This window comes from Vulpes vulpes, chromosome 8, assembly GCF_048418805.1.
Source record: "Vulpes vulpes isolate BD-2025 chromosome 8, VulVul3, whole genome shotgun sequence".
NCBI lineage: Eukaryota > Metazoa > Chordata > Mammalia > Carnivora > Canidae > Vulpes > Vulpes vulpes.
Genome location: NC_132787.1, coordinates 3,982,164 through 4,001,456, shown reverse-complemented (window position 1 = coordinate 4,001,456; position 19,293 = coordinate 3,982,164). Strand labels below are relative to the sequence as shown.

General features: G+C 38.9%; 1 protein-coding gene across 24 annotated transcripts in view; it reads left to right on the top strand.

Moving 5' to 3' along the window:
- ATF1 (activating transcription factor 1) overlaps window positions 1-19,293 on the top strand; it is a 255,115-nt gene that overhangs the window by 8,725 nt on the left and 227,097 nt on the right. The gene's annotated exons all lie outside the window — the stretch shown is intronic.

Below are 19,293 nucleotides of genomic sequence, written 5' to 3'. Positions count from 1 at the left end.
AAAAACTAGAATTTGGAAAACTTGTATTCACCATTATGAGCCTGACAGTTTCCCAGTAGTTATAGACTTTTTAGTTACAAAATTGTGCTACAAAATCTTACTTGGGTATAAGATTCATTCAGAGTGCAAGGTAGACCAAAGCATTTTAACGTTAACAGAATATATAATAACATTAAGATTGTACATTAAACCAATCTTTAAGAGACTACAGCTTGTTTAAGTTTTGATATGGTATCAAAGAAGAATATCCACAATTATCTGAAAAGACTATTAAAAAAAGCCCTCCCTTTTCCGACTACATATGAGGCCAGACTTTCTTCATATATCTCAGCCAAAACAACATATGGCAACATATTTAAGGTAAAAGCAGGTAAAAGAATTCAGCCATTTTTTAACTGAGACATTAATTTGCAGAAATGTAAAACAGTGTCATTCTTTCACTAATTTGGGGGAGGGGAAGTTTAGTTATATAATTGAAAACTTGATTTATGTTAATGTGTAATAGATCTACATTACATCAAAATGAACTGTTAAATATTTTTAAAATTTCTTTAATTTTGAATGTGCTAGTAGATTAAAAGCCAACATAAATAAAAATTCTTTGGGGTCCTCAATAATTTATATACGTGTAAAAGGATCTTGAAACCAAAAAATTTGAGAAACGGGGCCTTAAAGGAATTAATCCTTCAAGCTTGACACATACTTCTTTATTATTTGGCTATATCTGTGTAGAATGATGGTGTCTTCTCCATATGGTGCTGGAAAAACAATCATGGAGTCTTCCTGCTCTCTTTCTGTTAATAGAGCCCTCCACAGAAATGTTTAAATTCACTTGGCTTATGTGTGTAGTTCTGTTATTTTGGTTAGATGTGAATGTTTCCAAAGTTTCCTTAGAAGCATGTTTACAGTGAGATGTAGAATAAGTACATTTCTAAGTGGTAGGTAATTTTGTAGTGATTTAGAAAAACAATGTCACTGACTTTATGTCCAAATTCTTGTGGCTTGATTACTTTATTAGACTCTAAATATTATAAGGAAATAGTATTTAATACAGTAATATTTATTCAGTCATTCAGTATAAGCTAGGAACATAGCAGTAAACAGAAGTCTCAGCTCTTAGGAAATTTACTTCTAATTTTGAGGAGACAAGAAATAAACATATCAGTTCGTAGTATGTTCTGTGGGGACTAATAAAACATTAAGAGGGTTGGGGAATTGGTGAGGGCAGGTGGAGTTGCCTTTTTATATAAAGTGGGCAGAGAAGTCCCATTAGTGGAAGGAACTCTTCATTTACATGAACTAACAGTTATAAGACACTGAGACTATGTATGCTTGGCATGGTTAAGGAACAGCACAGGGGCTGGTGTGATGGGAGACAGACAGAATGAGGGGAGAATTATATAAGACGAGACAGAGAGGTTTTGGGTGGGAAGGAGAATGCCAGATAAGGTAGGCCTTTTATGTCACTGTAGGGCTTTTGGCTTTTAATCTGGGTGAGATGGGAATCCTTTGGAGTGTTTTGAGTAAAAACCTTATCTGATATTTTAATAGGATCATTTTGTTTGCTTTGTGGAGTAGAAGCAGGAAAACCAGTTAGGGTGCTGTTACAGTGATGTGCATGAGAGGTGATACTGGCTTGGACCAAGGTGGTAGCAGTGCTGGTGGTGAGATAAAGTTAGATTCTGAATATAATTTGGTTGTAGAGCCAACAGTGTTTACTTTAGAAATATATGTGGGTTTTAGAGAAAAAAATAAGTTAAGATAGACCCTACAGTTTTTGGCTTGACTGTAGGAATAGAGTTGCCACGTACTAATAAGATGGACAATACTTGAGTATGTTTTTCTTCTCTTTTGGGAGGAGTATTCGCAATCAGGAATTTAGCTTTTAGGCACGTTAAGTTGGTGATGCTCTCTGTATTAGTTTTCGGTGCTACAAAACAAATTACCACAAATTTAATGGCTCATGACAACACATGTTACCACAGTGTCTGTGAGAGCAGAAACTTTGCTAGGTTCTCTGCTTTGATATTTCAAGTTGCAACCAAGGTATTGGCTTGGGCTGGGTTCTTATCTCTGGATTAGACTGGAGAAGAATCCACTTCCAACTTCACTCAGATTGTTGGCAGAATTCATTTTGTTGCAGCTGCAGGACTGAGAGCTTCAGTGTTTTTGTTGGCTGGAGGCCACCCTCAGATCTTAGAGGTCATCTCCAATCCATTGCTATGTGGCCCTCCCCATAAGCAGTTCACAGCATCGCAGCCTGCTCTGTTAAGTCCAGCAAGAGGGTGAGAGTGAGTTAGCTAGCAAGACACTCTTTTTTTGTTTGTTTTTTAAAAGATTTTATTTATTTATTCATGAGAGACAGAGAGAGGCGCAGAGACCTAGACAGAGAGAAGCAGACTTCTCTCGCAGGGAGCCTGATGCTGGACTTGATCCCCAGAGCTGGGATCATGCCCTGAGCCAAAGACAGACGCTCAACTGCTGAGCCACTGGGGATCCACCTAGGCATCCCTACCAAAATAGTCTTATATAATACCATATAACATAATCAAGGGAATTATATCCCATTTCTTTGCTGTAAAATGCAACATAATCATGGGAATGACATCACTACTCAAGGATTCTGTATTTGCAGATTTGCCTACTTGATAAAATTTATGTATAATCCCAAAATCAATCCAGCACTTCCGTGATCATTCGTGGACATGCCCAGGGTGTTGAAAAATTGGTGTCGCTTGATCCACACCTCTCCAGGTGACATTGAACAAGGCACTAGGTCGTCTTATTTTAGCTCCCAAACTGTAAATAGTTCCTTTTGTGTGGTCTAATTAGTGGCATATTTTTTGCATTTTTGTGCTTTTTGTTTGGTGATTTTGCTATTTAAAATGGCCTCCCAGGTATAGTGTTGAGTGCCAGGAGGAGAAAATATATGTGTTAGGTAAGTTTTGTTCAAATATGTGTTGTAGTGCTGCTGTCCATGAGTTCAGTATTAATGAATTAACAATATATGTACTTAAAAAAGGTATATTTAAACAGAAACACTTAAAACAAGGTTATATGTTGACCAGTTGATGAAAATAATGTGCCTAAAGGCTTGCAGGAACCTAACTCCATAGTCCCCCCCCCTCCCCAGCAGTTGTTTAGTATTTGCTAATTACATGTACATGCAACTTTATAGAGTATCAGTACCACAAATAACAAGAATTGACTATTTAGCAACATGGAGTTTATTGACAGCCTTGACAAGAACTATTTTAGTGGGAGTAGAAATAAAAATCTAATTAGGTCCAAGAGAGCATGGAAAAAGGCAGGGGAGTGTAGACACTCATTGACAACAAAATGAATGGACAACTCCTTTGAGGAGTTTGGTTGCCAAGGAGGCTAAGGAATGAAGTTGCAGGAGAGAGTTGTAGGTCATTGAAGCTTTACTTTTTTTTTTTTTTTTAAGATTTTATTTATTCATGAGAGACACAGAGAGAGAGAGAGGCAGAGACACAGGCAGAGGGAGAAGCAGGCTTCCTGCAGGGAGCCCAACTTGGGACTCAATCCCAGGTCTCCAGGATCACACCCTGGGCCGAAGGCAGTGCTGAACTGCTGAGCCACCCGGCCTGCCCTGAAGCTTTACTTTTAATTATTATTAAAGATGGGAGGAATTAACAGCCTTTTGGTATACCAGTGGGATAGATGCAGTAGAAAGGGGAAAAATTGATGATAGAGGAAAGGAGAGGGACATTCTGGAATGATGTCCTTGAGGAGAGGAGGGAACGAGATTTAATTTATAAGTGGAAAAATATATTTTACGTGAACACAGGTACATCATTCACAGAAAGTAAATACAGGTTAGGTGGGAAGATTAGAGAGGAGACACTCTGAAAGTTTTCTCTCAATAATTTCTTTGTTTTTCAGTGAAATAAAATGCTTTGAGAAGAGAAGGAAGGAGGAGAAAGTATGAAATAGTCTCCCAGGATAGTAGGAAATGTAAGTGGACTAGGGATATGTATAACAGGATTGCTGGAGATCATGAACAGTCCACTTGAGGTTTGATCATGAGTTTAAAGTGAGACTGTTAAGTTCAGTTATGTGTTTTTCTCCAGTCTGATTCAAGTATAGTTTGCATCCAGGTTACAAGCCTAGAGAAGGGGAGTTAACAGGATTGATTTTTAGTTAAGGGACTATAATGAGCAAGAAAAGGTATGGACATTGATGGTGTGTGTAATAATAGTGATTATGATGCTCGGCCACAAAATTTAAGGTGTATAAGGAAGAAAGTGGGGACTTGATGGGATCAAAAGCAGGAAAAAAGATACTAGGCTCAATGAATTGATGATAGGTTCCTGTGGAGTCCAAGAATTGTTGAAAGCCAAAATAGTAGAGTTGATGAGTTGGAAATAGGTGATAATCAGAGGGATACTTGAATTTGAGATTATGGAGGGTGCATTTATTGACAGTGATAAAATTTAATTAAGTGGTTCTCAACCGGAGTATACTAACTTCCTACTGAGATGTCTGAAAATGTGTGTGTGTTTGAGGGTGGGGAGGGTGACACTGATTTTCAATGGACAGGAACCAGAGATGCTAAATGTTTTGCATTGAGCAGCATATTCTTGGACATGGAAGAATTGTCCCGCCCAAAATCCCTGTGTAGAAACCTTGTAGGGTATGACAACAGGAGCAGGTAACTGAGGAGGGTGGAAGACAGGGCTTTGGAGAGTAAAAGACAGGGGCCTGGTTATAGAAGATTACTGGATGTTGCATATTGAAATCACACAAATCATATCTGGAGTGGTATTAGAATAAGTTGGTTTGGCTGCTAATATCTTAAAGAAGTGAGAGAGGATATAACTACCCTAAGGACAGTCTGCTGTTATGAACCTTGAAGTTGGGAGCTTCTGGGGGAGGACTTTGAAGGGACATTGGTCTAGAACGACCAATGAAAAGCAAAGGAAACGCACACCCTATCTGTAGACTCATGGTATGAGTGCAAGGAGAGAGCTATAGGGGAGGCAGTTTTCTTTAGAAGAGCTGAAGTTGGGATCACTGGGTGGCTCAGCGATTTAGTGCCTGCCTTCTGCCCAGGGCGTTATCCTGGAGTCCTGGGATCGAGTCCCGGCATTGGGCTCCCTGCATGGAGCCTGCTTCTCCCTCTGCCTGTGTCTCTGCCTCTCTGTCTCTCTCTCTCTGTGTCTCTCATGAATAAATAAATAAAATCTTAAAAAAAAAAAAAAAAGATTAAGAGCTGAAGTTCAATTATGGCAGCAAGGTGAAGGGGAGGGACTTAGTACTTGTTGAATTTCATTTAATTCCAAATTATATGTAGATTGAGAGGCAGACGGTCTTGCTCAATGAAAAGAATGATGGAAGCAGTCAGAGGACCTGGTCTGAACCCTTATTTTGTCACTAGTGACTCAAGAACATTAAGTCACTTATTTAGACTTGATGTTCATCATCTAGTATTAAGTGTCAGACTTGGCAATCTTTAAGGTCTTTTCTAGCTCATAACTTTCAGTAATTCTCATATTGTAGAGAAATTTATATATTTTAATCAGGTTGAATAGAGAAAATAAGATAATAGTAACAAATAACATTTATTGAGTGTCCACCGTGTACCTGGTACATTTCTAAGCATTCAACATGTTATAATGCCTTCAAACCTCATGTCAACCTACTGTACTTTTATAACTCCCATACAATAGGAAGTGATTTGAATTCCAGCAGTTTGACTTCTGTCACAATTTGGGTTTCCTAGGAAGTAGACTGTGAGATGTAAATTAGTATGCAGGAGGTTTATTAGGGAGTCCTCTTGGGATTATCACTTGTGAAAAGTAAAGAAAAGAGAAGGAAGCAGGATTGGGCAGAAGTAGAAGTGGGACTGTGATTCAGTCTCAGTGAAGGCCTCAACTGACCCCATGTAAAACTTGGAAGCTGAGAAAGCTCTTCAGAATAGGGGGAAGGGGCCAGCCAGGCCTTTATATCCCAGCACCAGTCATGAGATCTTGTCTAGATACCAAAGCTAGGATGTTTTCATTCATTTGAATACAGGTATTTATGGATATCTAACTACCTAACTTAATTTTTTTTTAAACTTTGAACTGGGGCCAGTGTAAGATCCCAGAGGCTGATCTGCAAATGAAGCTACTTGTATTTGTGTGTGAGACCCTGTGTTCAGGATTGGGTGACTTTTCTAAGAGAAATATTGGGGATGGGTTGGGGTTGGTTGCATTTTTTTTTTTCTTAACCTAACTTGGGGGTGGGGGGAAATCCTATTTTTTACAGTATTTTTGTTTTTGTTTTTCTATTTAACATTTCCTTTTAAGGCCTTGAATTTTTACTAAATTTCCTCCTGACTTAAAAATCTTCTAATCTGGGAATTTGAAATCTCGGTACTTAATGTTACACCAATTTTTGCAAAGAGTTCAAACCACTTTAATACCAGTACATGGTAAAAATTTGCAGCCATTTCAAGCAGTTGGTGGGCTTTTTATATATCATCATTAATTGGTATCATTAAATGTTCTGAGAGGTGAATGTAAAATGTAAAAAGTATAGGGTGTTTTTTTTTTTAATAACAATAAACTTTCAAAGAGAAAACAAACAAACAAAAAACCCTTGACAAGGTGACTCATCAACCAAGGCAATTCCAAAGAGTGCTGACAACTGAATGCTGCCAGCATTTGGAGAATAAGTCTTTTACTAGTGAAACGGGATCTGCAGGTTGCATCAGAGTGCTCACTACAACTCTATAGAGTCCGTGGTCACCAGTCCTTTGTTGCCTGCAGGCAGAGTATGAGGATAGTGGAAGAAATTACAAATAGGCTTGGCTCCAAAACACTTTTCAAACAGCTTGATCTTCATGCCATTCATATTTTTTAAGGTTTTATTTTTAAGTAATCTCTACCTCAGTGTGGACCTTGAACTGAAAACCCCAAGATCAAGAGTCACATGCTCTACCAACTGAGCCAGCAAGGTGCCCCCATGTCGTTCATATTTTTGACATGGAGACTTAACTCAGGGATCATCCAGGGATAAGCTAAGAATGTGTATGTGTGCATCGGTGCCTTTGATAATCCTTTCTTACCTGGAGATACTCTATCTAACATCTTGGACATTCTAGGTCATCTGGGTTTCACTTTTTGGTAAAGAATGATTCTCCTATAGGGTAACTTAGAAATAAATCTAGGTGAGTTTATTTGGATCTTTCCAGCATAGATGGCATGGAAGAGTAGAAGAATGATTTTTCTTTTTCATTCACTTAACATAGACTTTCACAGAGCCAAGTTTTAAATTTTGACTAGGTCCAGTTTATCAAGTTTTCCTTTTATGGATTGTACTTTTGGTGTCTTAAGAATTCTCTAGTAGTCCTAAATTTCAAAGATTTTTTGTTTCTTCCTAGAAGTTTTATAGTTTTGTGTTTTACATTTAAGTCCATGATCCATTTTAAGTTAATTTTTGTGTAGATTTGAGAGTTTTTTTGTGGGGGTAGGAGGGGGTGCTATCTCTGGATATACAACTGCTACAACACTACAGCATTACTTTTGCAGCTTTGTCAGAAATTATTCGGGCATGTTCATCTACTTCTGCTTCTCTATTGTGTTCCATAGATCTATGTGCTATCCCTCTGTCAGTACCATGCTATCTTGACTACTATGTATAGTAATCTTTGACATCTGGAAGAAAGATTACTCCCATTTTATTCTTCTTTTTCAGAGTTGTTTTAGGGCCTTTCCTTTTCCATATAAATTTTTGCAATAAGCTTGTTTATGTCTACAAGCCAACATATCAGTTTGAAGAGAACTGGTATCTTAGTGAATACCACTAAGATACTGGTCCTTGAATATAGTAAATCTCTTCAATTATTTAATTTCCTTTGCTTTCCTTCCATAGCATTTTGTTTTTCTCAGCATACAGATCCTGTATATGTTTGTTAGAATTATACCTAAGCATTTCATTTTCTTTGAAACAATTGTAAATAATACTGCATATTTTCTTTGGACCTGTTGTAAATGATACTGTGTTAATTTTCGATTTTACTTGTTAGGGTATAGAAATGTAATTGATTCTTGTTTATTGATCTTATTATACCTTGTAACATTAGTTTTAGGAGTGATGATTTTTTTCTTTGCTTTTGTTTTGTTTTTAGTATTTCTTGTGGTATTCTACGTAACCAGTCATGTGATCTGCAGATAGAGATGGCTTTCTTTTTTTCCAGTTTTATTCCAGTTCAGATTTATCCCAATTATTTACAATACATTTTTTTCTTATTGCACTGTTAAGAACTCACAGAGCTATGTTGAATAGAGTGGTAAGAATGAGCATCTTTTCTTTCTACCCAGTCTTGAAGGAAAGACATTCGTTAGTCTGATGTTAGCTGTAGGGGTTTTTTTTTTTTTTTTAGCTGTAGGTTTTTAAAAAAAATGCTCTGTGAGTTTGAGAAAGTTCCCTCTATTCGTAGTTTTTTGAGAGTTTTTTCCATTCCATGAGATAAAATATCATGAAATGAAATTCTTCTGCATCATTTGGTGTGCAGCCGTGATTTTTTTTTTCTTCTTATGGTGATGTGGTGGATTACATTGATTTTTAAGTATCAAAGCAGCTTTGCATACCTGAAATAAATAGCACTTGGGCCATGGTGGTGTATATTCTCTTTATATGTAACTAGATTCTGTTTGCTAATACTTTGTTGAGGATTTTGCATCTAAATTCATGAGATATAAAATAAATAAATAAATAAATTCATGAGATATTGGTCTGTGGTGGGTTTTTTTTTTTTTTTTTTTTTTTTTAAACAGGGCTATTCAGGCTGTTTTATCATAGCTGAGTTTGGGTAGTTTGTGGTTTTCAAGAAATAGATACATTTCTTCTGAGTTGTCAAATTTATGAATGTAGAGCTGTTCATAGTATTACCTTTTTAACCCACTTAATGGCTGTAGGGTCTGTTGACCTTAAAAAACTGTCAGTTAGTTACTTTACCAGTGAAAATAAAGTTTATTCAGGAATAACAGAAAATTGCAATCGGGGCATGCAAGCTATGGCAAAAACAATAAGTCCCACAAACAAAGGAGAGGAATGTTATTTTATGGAGAAGAAGGAGGAGGGAGTTGGAAGTGGTTATTTTGAAAGAAAGTCCATTGGAGGAAAGTGCAAGTTCACAGTGATAATTGTTTCTCATTGGGTGAGTTGCAGGGCTAGTCAGTTTCTTATAGGAGGTGCAATGTACCTCTTTGCCTTTTGGGGCCTGTAATTGAGTCCTTCCTGTTAACTATTCTTCTTTTGGAGTTTAATTGTGGCTGAGTGGTAGGGCTTACCCTCTGGCCTCCCAACTCCACTTTAGTGAGGTTTCCCTTTATTTTTATATTTTCCCCTTTTGATCAAGATCTTTCTCTGAGAGCATAGCTGATCAAAAGTCAGGTTTTCTTAATTCAGAAACCTTTTATCCCTCAGTGCCAGGAAAGACCTTTCTTGGTTGTCATGTCCCATATCAGTGCATAGCAATTGGAAACCAGCTGAGTTCACATTTGAGTAACAAGGAAGGTTAGGAGGGAGAACTCTCAGACACTTTCCACCTTATAGTCTATACTTACTAAGATGGTAAGCACTGAAGATTATTTCCTTATTGGGAAGATCATTTTGACAGAAGTTTGATAGACAACAAATACAGAAAGTAACAGAACAACTCCAAATTGTGTGATGGTTCTAAACTGAGATCCTAGATCTGAAAGTAGCCAACCAGAAATATTTATTGGCACTTATCCCGACTTAAGGGAGAAAACCTGAAGTTGTGTATGCCTCCTAGAAGTCACCACTTAAAGCTGCCATGAAAGCAGAATAGTGAATATGGATAGCAAGAACACACTGAAGGAATTAACTGAGTACATTTGGGAAGATATACTGCAGGTATAAATATGAAGCAAAAGCTGATGAACTTTTTGCAGAACAGCAAAACCTCAAAGACATTTTAAAACAGCCTTGTTATCTTGAAAGAACTGTTTGGAACCAAATGTATTAGAGTTGTGGTAAGGTTGCAAATTCAGAGACCGTGAATTTGGATAAGAATCCAGAGTCCATTAATAGTTCAGATGAAAGAAAGACTTTTGTTGAATTCAGAACCCTTTTAGAAGAAGCAAGTGAAAAATTAATTTGTCATGGGATCACGATGCTGTTTCTGAAAGTTCATAGTCAAAAGAAGAGGTTCCCTCCTCCCATCCCCAACACTTAACAAGGGTTTAGGAAATACCGACACGGACATTCATTGTCTTTCCACAATGAGAAGAAGCGACAGTGAGAAAAAGGTACACAGGCCTGGTTACAGACATCTTGGGAAAGCTGTCTTGTCAGATGTCGTCTGCTTTAGTTCCCAGAAATCTTTACTTCCAGGTCACCAGGCAGCGGCAGGACCAGTCAGGGTTTGGCATTTTCTTTTTAGATGGGTCACATGAATCCAAGAGTCTGTTTCTTAGAGTTTGGTGACACAAAGGTGGTTAGTAAGTGGTAAGGCCATTTTCAGCAAGGTTGAAGAGTCTTTCTTTTTTTTTTTTTTTTTTAAAGATTTATTTTTATTTATTTATGATAGACATAGAGTGAGAAAGAGGCAGAGACACAGGCAGAGGGAGAAGCAGGCTCTATGCCGGGAGCCCGACCCGGGACTCGATCCCGGGACTCCAGGATGCGCCCTGGGCCAAAGGCAGGCGCGAAACCGCTGAGCCACCCAGGGATCCCCCTGAAGAGTCTTTCTTGAAGTGTTTTTTTCCCTAGATGAAATCTGGTTGCAAGGTGTGGCGCTTAAGGTTTTCATATTTCAGGAGCTCATGGTGAAGATTACTCTACCACAGCATGGCTATTTTTAATAGAAGCAATTAGATCTTTAGAATAGTGGAGTATATCTCCTTTTATCAACTGTGGGTCAGAGGAGGCAGGGGCCAAGTGTATTAAAGTCCAGTGACTATCTCAAAAAGGGAGAATCTGAGTTTCACAGGCAGTGGATCTGAAACATGGAAGGACTAACAGCAGCACTGCTATCCAGGGTATTTGGAGGGTCTCTGCGAATTTTGCCAGTTGAGTCTTACTAGTGACATTTATGTTTGACTAACCTGGAGGATTGAAGATGGTATGCACAATGAAGGGTTGTAAAACTGGCCAAACAGCACAGACTTGTTGAAGCACCCGACTGGAAAAGTGGGTTTCCCAGTCACTATGAAGTTCACAGAAAAGTTCTCCAGGTAGGGATAATAATCTTTTCTATCAGAATTTTAGGCACAGAAAAAAACACTGGCCTGTCTACAAGGAAAAGCTTCGGTCCACTAAGAAGGCATGCAAACCATAACTAAATTGTCATACTTTTGTCCATGAGACAGGGAAAGCTGTATGAAATCCATTTGTGCAAATAAGTTTCCCTCTCAATTGTAGCTTTGGACAGGCAGAACAAGTGAGGATAGATGCTTTTTATAGCCTTATTAGTATTTCCCCACCAATACTATTTCATGAATGATACAATTTTGTCAGTAGACCAATAGTTTAATGCATGCACACTAGTAAGTGGGAACTTTAGAACTTTTGGCAGGACCAGATTATTTGGTCCAAACCAGCATTCTTTCTATCAAAAGAACAATTACTGGATCTCCAATATTGTTTTTCCCTTTCTTGGGCTAATTGTTGGGTATCTCTTATTAGTTTTCCCAAATGATAATTTGGGAGAACATCCTTTTGGACCACGACAGAGGTTTGGTTGTTGGTTTCCTTGAGAGCTGAGTTTTTGGTGGCAGCATCAGCAAGGTTTACTTTGGGACTCAGGGAGTTGAGTCTGGAATGCCCAGGAACCTTAATAACAGAGCAGCTGGCAGAAGTATGGCATCTAGTAAATTTTGGGGCATAAGAGCCATTTTTAATTTTACCCCTATTGGAAGTAAGGAAACCTCACTGTTTCCATAACATTCCAAAGGCATACTGACTATGGGTGTAAATGTTTGCAGTTTTACCCTTGGCCAGTGTACTAGCCTCAGTAAGGGGATATAATTCAGCCTGTTGAGTATCCAGCGGTAAAGGTGCTGCCTCAGTGACTTCAAAAGTAGTTGTAGTTGCATACCTAGCATGATATTTAGCATTTTCATCCTGTAAATAGGAACCATCAGTAAACCATTAAAAATCTACAGTAGTTAGGGGAGTTTTGTGTAAATTTTCACAAGGAGTCAAAAGATGATCTGTCAGTCTTAAATAGTCATGAGGGGTTTTGCCAGTGAAGGAGGGGAGAAGACTAACAGGGTTAAGGTTATTGCAGCAAGAAAGAGTTCTGTGAGGAGCCGTTGACAGCAGAATGTCATAGAGGGTGAGTTGACTAAGAAGTGCTGTGTGTGAAGAGAATTTGGGAGGGCCTTTGCTGCATGGAGCACAGAGGGCTAAAGGGGATCCTAGGGTTATTTCTTCAGTGGCTTTAACTTAAAGGGAAGTGGCAGGAATGGCTGTGAGGCAAAGGGGACAGCCTCATACCACAGGGTCTAGTTGTTGGTCATAATATGCTATGAGTTGATGGTGGTCCCCATGCTTTTAGATGAGGACATTCCCTTCCCTCTTACTTGAAAAGAGGAGAAAGGGAAGTTGATATATGTGCTGCCAAAGGGAGTAATTAGGATGTCTGAGGGCAGAGCCTTTATTAGGCTTTAAAGTTTCAAAAGCTGGGGTGCCTGGGTGGCACAGTCAATTGAGCATCCGACTCTTGGTTTTGGCTCGGGTTGTGATCTCAGGGTCCATGAGATCAAGCCCTGTGTCAAGCTCCATACTCAGTGCAGTCTGCTTAGGATTCTCTCCCCCTCTCTCTGCCTAACTCCCCTGTGTGCACACGTACTCATTCTCTCTGTCTCTCTCTCAAATAAGTAAATCTTAAAAAAAAAAAAAAAAAAAAAAAAAAAAAGACAAAAAAACCTGTTAAAGTCTTAGAAGCTATGTTTCTTGATCTTTCTAAAAAATAGCATCAGCTTTGTCATTTTTTAGTAAAGCATACAGAGATTGAGCCATAAAAAGTAAGTTTGGAATACAATTTCAACAGTAGCCAGCCAGTCCAAGGAAACCTTGTAATTGGTGTGTAGTTTTAGGTATTGGAAAGTTCAAGATACCATGATGCCTTCCTGGATCCAAATGTGGACCTTTTTCCAAGATCAGGTGCCTTATGTATCAAATCTGAATATGAGCAAACTGCAATTTTTTTGGAGATTTTATATCCCTTTACAGCTAGAAGTTTTAATAGGTGATTCTGTCTCCTGGGAAGAGGTTGGAGAAGAGCAAGAGAAACTAATCATCTCCATGTTGTAACAAAACAGAGCCTGCAGAAATCTTTGTATCTTCCAAATCGGCTTTTAAGAATTGTGAAAAGTCAGGACCCTGTATGTAACCCTGGGGAATTGCTGTCCCAACATATTCCTGTTTTTTTCCCAAGTGAAAGAAAAAAAAAAAAAAAAAGGCTATCTTTGTCAATTGAAATACTAAAAATTCACCGCATAGGGCATCCCGGGTGGCTCAGCAGTTTAGCACCGCCTTCAGCCCAGGGCATGATCCTGAAGTCCCAGAATCGAGTCCCATGTTGAGCTCCCTGCATGGAGCCTGCTTCTCCCTCTGCCTGTGTCTCTGCCTCTCTCTCTGTGTGTCTCTCGTGAGGAAATAAAAAAATCTTTAAAAATTTTAAAATAAAAAAAATTCACCACATAGATGAATTACAGTAAACAATTTGCTTTTGGTGGGAATGAATGTCAGTAGCACGTTGGAGTTAGAAACAACAGGGTGCCAAGGGGTAATGATGATAATTTATTTCCCACGAGTCCTGGACAAACCTCTATCATATTTAGCTATTGGGTTTTCTCACAGGCAGAATCGGAGTATCAGAGGCAGTAGTGCAGGGGATATTGAGGCCCTGAGTTTTGTAATCGATTCAGGCTTGATGCCTTGAAGGGTTTTTAATCTATCTATAGGGGAGGATTTGAGGGGAGGTGTACTGTGGATACTGCCAGTACCAGTTGAAGATTTTGCTCATAAAGAGGAAAGTAGGGACACCTGGGTGGCTCAGCGGTTGAGGGTCTGCCTTCTGCTCAGGGCGTGATCCTGGAGTCCCAGGATCAAGTCCCATATCGGGCTCCTTGCATGGAGCCTGCTTCTCCTGTCTCTGCCCCTCTCTCTGTGTCTCTCATAAATAAGTAAATAAAATCTTAAAAAAAAAAAAGAAAAAGAAAAAAGAGGAAAGTAATTGACCCATCAGGAATCAGTGTCTCCAGACTCTGCTATAGTGCCATCAGAGACAGGGCAAATAAAAGATCTTGATTACTGCTGTCAAATTCTAGAATTCTTTCCCCCTTTTGGAGAAATTCTGGCATAATATTTTTCTAGGGGATCCCTGGGTGGCTCAGCGGTTTGGCGCGCCTGCCTTTGGCCCAGGGCACGATCCTGGAGTCCCGGGATCCAGTCCCGCATTGGGCTCCCAGCATGGAGCCTCCTTCTCCCTCTGCCTGTGTCTCTGCCTCTCTCTCTCTCTCTCTCTGTGTCTATCATAAATAGATAGATAGATAGATAGATAGATAGATAGATAGATAGATAGATAAATAAATCTTTAAAACATAATAATAATAATATTTTTCTAAAATCTCAGCCTGAGGGGATCCCTGGGTGGCTCAGAAGTTTAGTGCCACCTTTGGCCCAGAGCATGATCCTGGGATCCCAGGATCAAGTCCCACGTCAGGCTCCCTGCATGGAGCCTGCGTCTCCCTCTGCCTGTGTCTCTGCCTCTCTCTCTCTCTCTGCCTCTCATAAATAGATAGATAGATAGATAGATAGATAGATAGATAGATAGATAGATAAAATCTTAAAAAAAAAATCTCAGCCTGATAAATGAATAGGGGTGGAGGAACAAAGGGAAAAGAGGATGGATATCTCTCAAAGGGCCTAAACAAGAGAGAATAGTTCAAAGACAGGACTTGTTGAGGTTCATTAGAGACTTCACTATTTGAAATGTTTTAGTACTCTGAGACAGAGGCTGCTTTATAGCCATGGGATTGAGCACCAAGAGTATAGCTTCCATGTCAATGAGGTTGGAAAGATTCACTCCCAGTACAGAGAGTGGTTTTTCCAAGCCAATTTAGAGGGAGGCTTGTAAAGAGCTCTGGTAATTTCTTAGAGCTCTGTCATTGAGAATTAGGAAGACATTGGTTAGGGTGCTAGGTGCTAAAGCCCTGGAGCACTTAAGTTGGTAACAGTCTTTTTCCTAATGTCCTGGCCCCTTTGCAGTAATGGCAGAAACGGCAGGGGCAGGAGGTTGATTAGTGTCCTTCGTTTGCCAGAGTTAAAAGTAGAGAATTTGAAGTCTTTATTTCAGGTGACTCATCTGGGGTACTAGCAAGCTGGTGTGCTAAATTTGAAGTAAATCTGGAGTAGGCATAGTTTCCCATCCTGGAAGAACTGGTTCAGCCCATTATTAGTTAAATACTGCCTAGTCAGATTCAACATCTAAAGGAAGACCAGATTTTTTTTTTTAAGACAATTTGGAGTTGATTGCAATGGTCATAAACAGGTTCAATCATGCTTTTGTGTGCAAGCCTGAATTTTGTACCAATCAACAGGCTTAGGAAAAGCTACTATAGTTGCTCAGTGGAGATTTACAGTGAGTGTTCTAGCATCCTGCCAAAAGTTAATTTCTCTAAAGCCCCTTCAGGATATTCCCATCAGACTGGCTTCATGCAGTGTTTGGCTTGGCCCTCACCAAACAAGCATGTGGACTAATTGATATAAATCTAAGAAACTATAAATTTGAATAACTTTGTTAAATTCTTCGGCAAAGCTATGGGGGTAGTCCTTTGTCACTTTAGGAAACTCCTTAACTATGACTCTCAATTCAGCCTTAGTCCAGGAAACCTATGAAATTTGGGGTTTATTTGGATCCTCAAAAGGTAACTTTAAAGGGACAGGTCTAATAGGCTCAGAGAAGGAGGGAAGTGAGGAGAGGTTCAGGGGAAAGAGGAAGTTCAGTGAAAGGATTAGTGTGAGGGAGCAGGGCACACAGAGAAAAGGTCAGGATGATGGATAGTGGAGAGGTGAGGCCTGAGCTCTGGCTGCTGCAATCCTGAGGCATAGAAGATGGGGGGTGGGGAGGAGGCTTCAGAAGCTTTGTCTTTCTTTAAAGGTTTGCCTCAGTCTAGAAAATGTTTTGTAGAGAAGCAACTTTAGATTCCTGATAACAGGGCAGCCCAGGTGGCTCAGTGGTTTGGCACTGCCTTCAGTCCAGGGCGTGATCCTGGAGACCTAGGATCGAGTCCCACATCAGGCTCCCTGCATAGAGCCTGCTTCTCCCTCTGCCTCTCTCTCTCTGTGTCTCTCATGAATAAATAAATAAAATCTTAAGAAAAAAAAAAGATTCCTGATAACATTTGGTGGTTTCAGCATATGAATCAAAACATCCCATTTACTTTCCACAATTTTAGAGCCTTAGCTGTTTGATTCAGTTTTGAGAAGAGTGAGTTTGGAAAGATGGGAAGTTCCCCATAATGGACATTTGAGGTTCTAAATTACTTTTGATTAAATTGGTCTATCTACTAGAAATGTGCATGAGGAATGAGGAGGGACTATAGTATTTAAATATAAAATCAAGGAGCAGCTGATCTCAGAATTGTGAGTTCCAGCCCCTTGTTGGATGTAGACATGACCTATTAATAAAGCTTTTTTAAAAATTAATTTAAAAATTTAAATAAATATAAAATCAGGCCAGGGTCGCAATAGAGGGGACCTCAAAGCATTTTGATGACTGGGATCCCATCTTTTAGGGTTTTCTTTTTCTAGAGCAAAAAGACAAATTCCTAAACAGCACAGTTTCAACAGGAACAGCCTGGTTCCAGAAGGAATCAGACCAAAAGCCAGCACATTCCAGTAGGAACAACCCAATTCCAAAGGAATCAGACTGAAGGTTAGTACAGTTAGTAGGAATGATCTGGTTCTAAAAAGGAGTTGAACTGAAAGCCAAGTGAATCTTCTTAGAAAAGATAAAGCCCTAAAGCAGATCCTCAATAAAGCCTGGAGAGCCCAAACACAGAGAGCAGAGGTCAAATATAGAGGGAAACCTACCTTCCAACTCCAGGGTGAGCAAGTAGTGAGTGAGCTCAATTAGCTCTGTGAGTACTGGGTACCTGTTTGCTTACCAGCGTCAGAGGTATGGGTGATCTTCCCTTGACCTCACTTCTCATCACCAAATGATGTTAAAAATTAACCTTAGGGGCACCTGAGTAGCTCAGTTGCTTGGGCATCTGATTCTTGATTTCGGCTTAGAGTCCTGGGATCCAGCCCAATGTTGGGCTCTGTGCTCAGCAGGGAGTCTGCTTGATATTCTTTCTCCCTCTGCCCCTCCCCCACTTGCCTGTGTGCTCCCTCTCTCTAAAATAAATAAATCCTTAAAAAAAAAAAAAACCCTTAAAACAGTCATCTTACCAGCAAAAGTGGGTTTATTTGGGAATAACAGAAAATTACAATTTGGGACATGGAAAGTGTGGCAAAACCATAGACAATCCCACAAACACGGGAGGAACATTGTTTTGTGGAGAAGGAGGAAGTTGGGAGGGGTTGTTTTGGAAGAGCATTGAGTTCAGGGTAATGATAATTTCTCATTGGCTGAGATGCAGTGGTAATCATTCTTGTAGGAAATGCAGTGTACATCTTTCCCTGTTGGAGCTTGTAATTGATAATGCTTCCCATAATTGACATTGAGTGAATAGTACAGCACCCCGCATCCCCCAATCTGACCTCTGACTTAGTAAGGTTTCTTTTAATTAATTTTCAAAGTCTATCATAACCCCTGTTAACTTACTTGTGTTGGTGATTTATGTCTTCTCTCTCTCTCTCTCTTTTTTTTTTTTTTTTTTTTTTTTATCTTTCAGTCTTGCCAGGGTTTATAGGTTTTATTGGCCATTCCCCCCACCAAAGAACTAGCTTTTTTGTTTTATTTATTTTCTCTTTTCCTGCTTTCAGTTCATTGATTTCTGCTCCTATCTTTATTATTCTCTTACTTCTGCTTACTTTTTTGTTCATCTTTTTCTAGTTTCTTAAGTGAGGAACTTACATTATTTTAAGTTTGTTTTGTTTGTGTGGTTGTTTTTTAGTAATGCCCACTATGCCCAGTGGGGGGCTTGAATTCTGACCCCTGAGATCAGGAGTTGTATGCTCTTCTGACTGAACCAGCCAGGTGTCCCCAAAATGTCTATTGTGGATTTGATATCCTTTCTCTTTGTTACTGAAAATATTTGATGCTCTGTGTATCTCTTGGCACCGTTACAGATATTTCCCACAATTTTAATATGTTGTATTTTCATTTTCATTCATTTCTATGTATATTTAAAAAAATTTTAAGACTTCCTCTTTGACAGTTGCTTAATTAGGTGTGTGTTGTTTAGTTTCCATGTGTTTAATGATGTTCTGTTGAATTTCTTTATTAATTGCTAGTTTGATTCCACTGTGGTCAGAAAACATATTCTGTGTGATTACAGTTCTTTTAAATTTGTTAAAGTTTTTTATTATGTAGGATATGGTATCTTGGTGAATATTCGATGGGTACTTGAAAAGATTTTTAATTTTGAAAGCAGATTAAGAGTAATAAACAGCTTGAATGTTCTCATCATGTTTATTTTGCAGACAACATGAAATGAGTTATTTTATTGAATGGAATGACTCTAAGCTTGGAAAGTATAAGAAATATATAGGGAAGACCTAATTTCTTTAGTGGGATGTGAGAGTAGATATGATTTGCAAGTATCATGCTGTAATAAAATTTTACCCATAGTAGACCTTTTAGGATAATTTAGATACATCATCTTATGATAATTGTGTCTGGTATTATAATATTCTGAGGTTGGCCCATAAAAATGTTAGGTAACAGCCCCAAATTACATGAGGGAATATGTCTGAACTAATAGGGCCCTGGGTTCATAATTTAAGTTTAATGTATATGGAGGAATTTGACACAAGAGGTCTCATCTTAACAATCTGTAATAAGAGATGACTATTCCCCCAAATACAGAATGAATATTCTTATCTACACCTGAAGTGTGGTAGTAGCAAAACAGTATTATAATGTGTTAAGAGTTGGTGAGTTTAGTGAAAATGTGTGGATGTTGGAAACCCAAGAGGTCCTGATTATATGTGAGTTTTTTCAAAGGAAATATGCTACCAACAGTAGCATTCTGTTGATAAAAGAGGTTTTGTGATAATAGGACTAAGAACAGTTTGGGCTTTCGAAGAAAGTTTAGCACATTATATCACCTACAACCCTTTTTAAAGGCGCTGTGA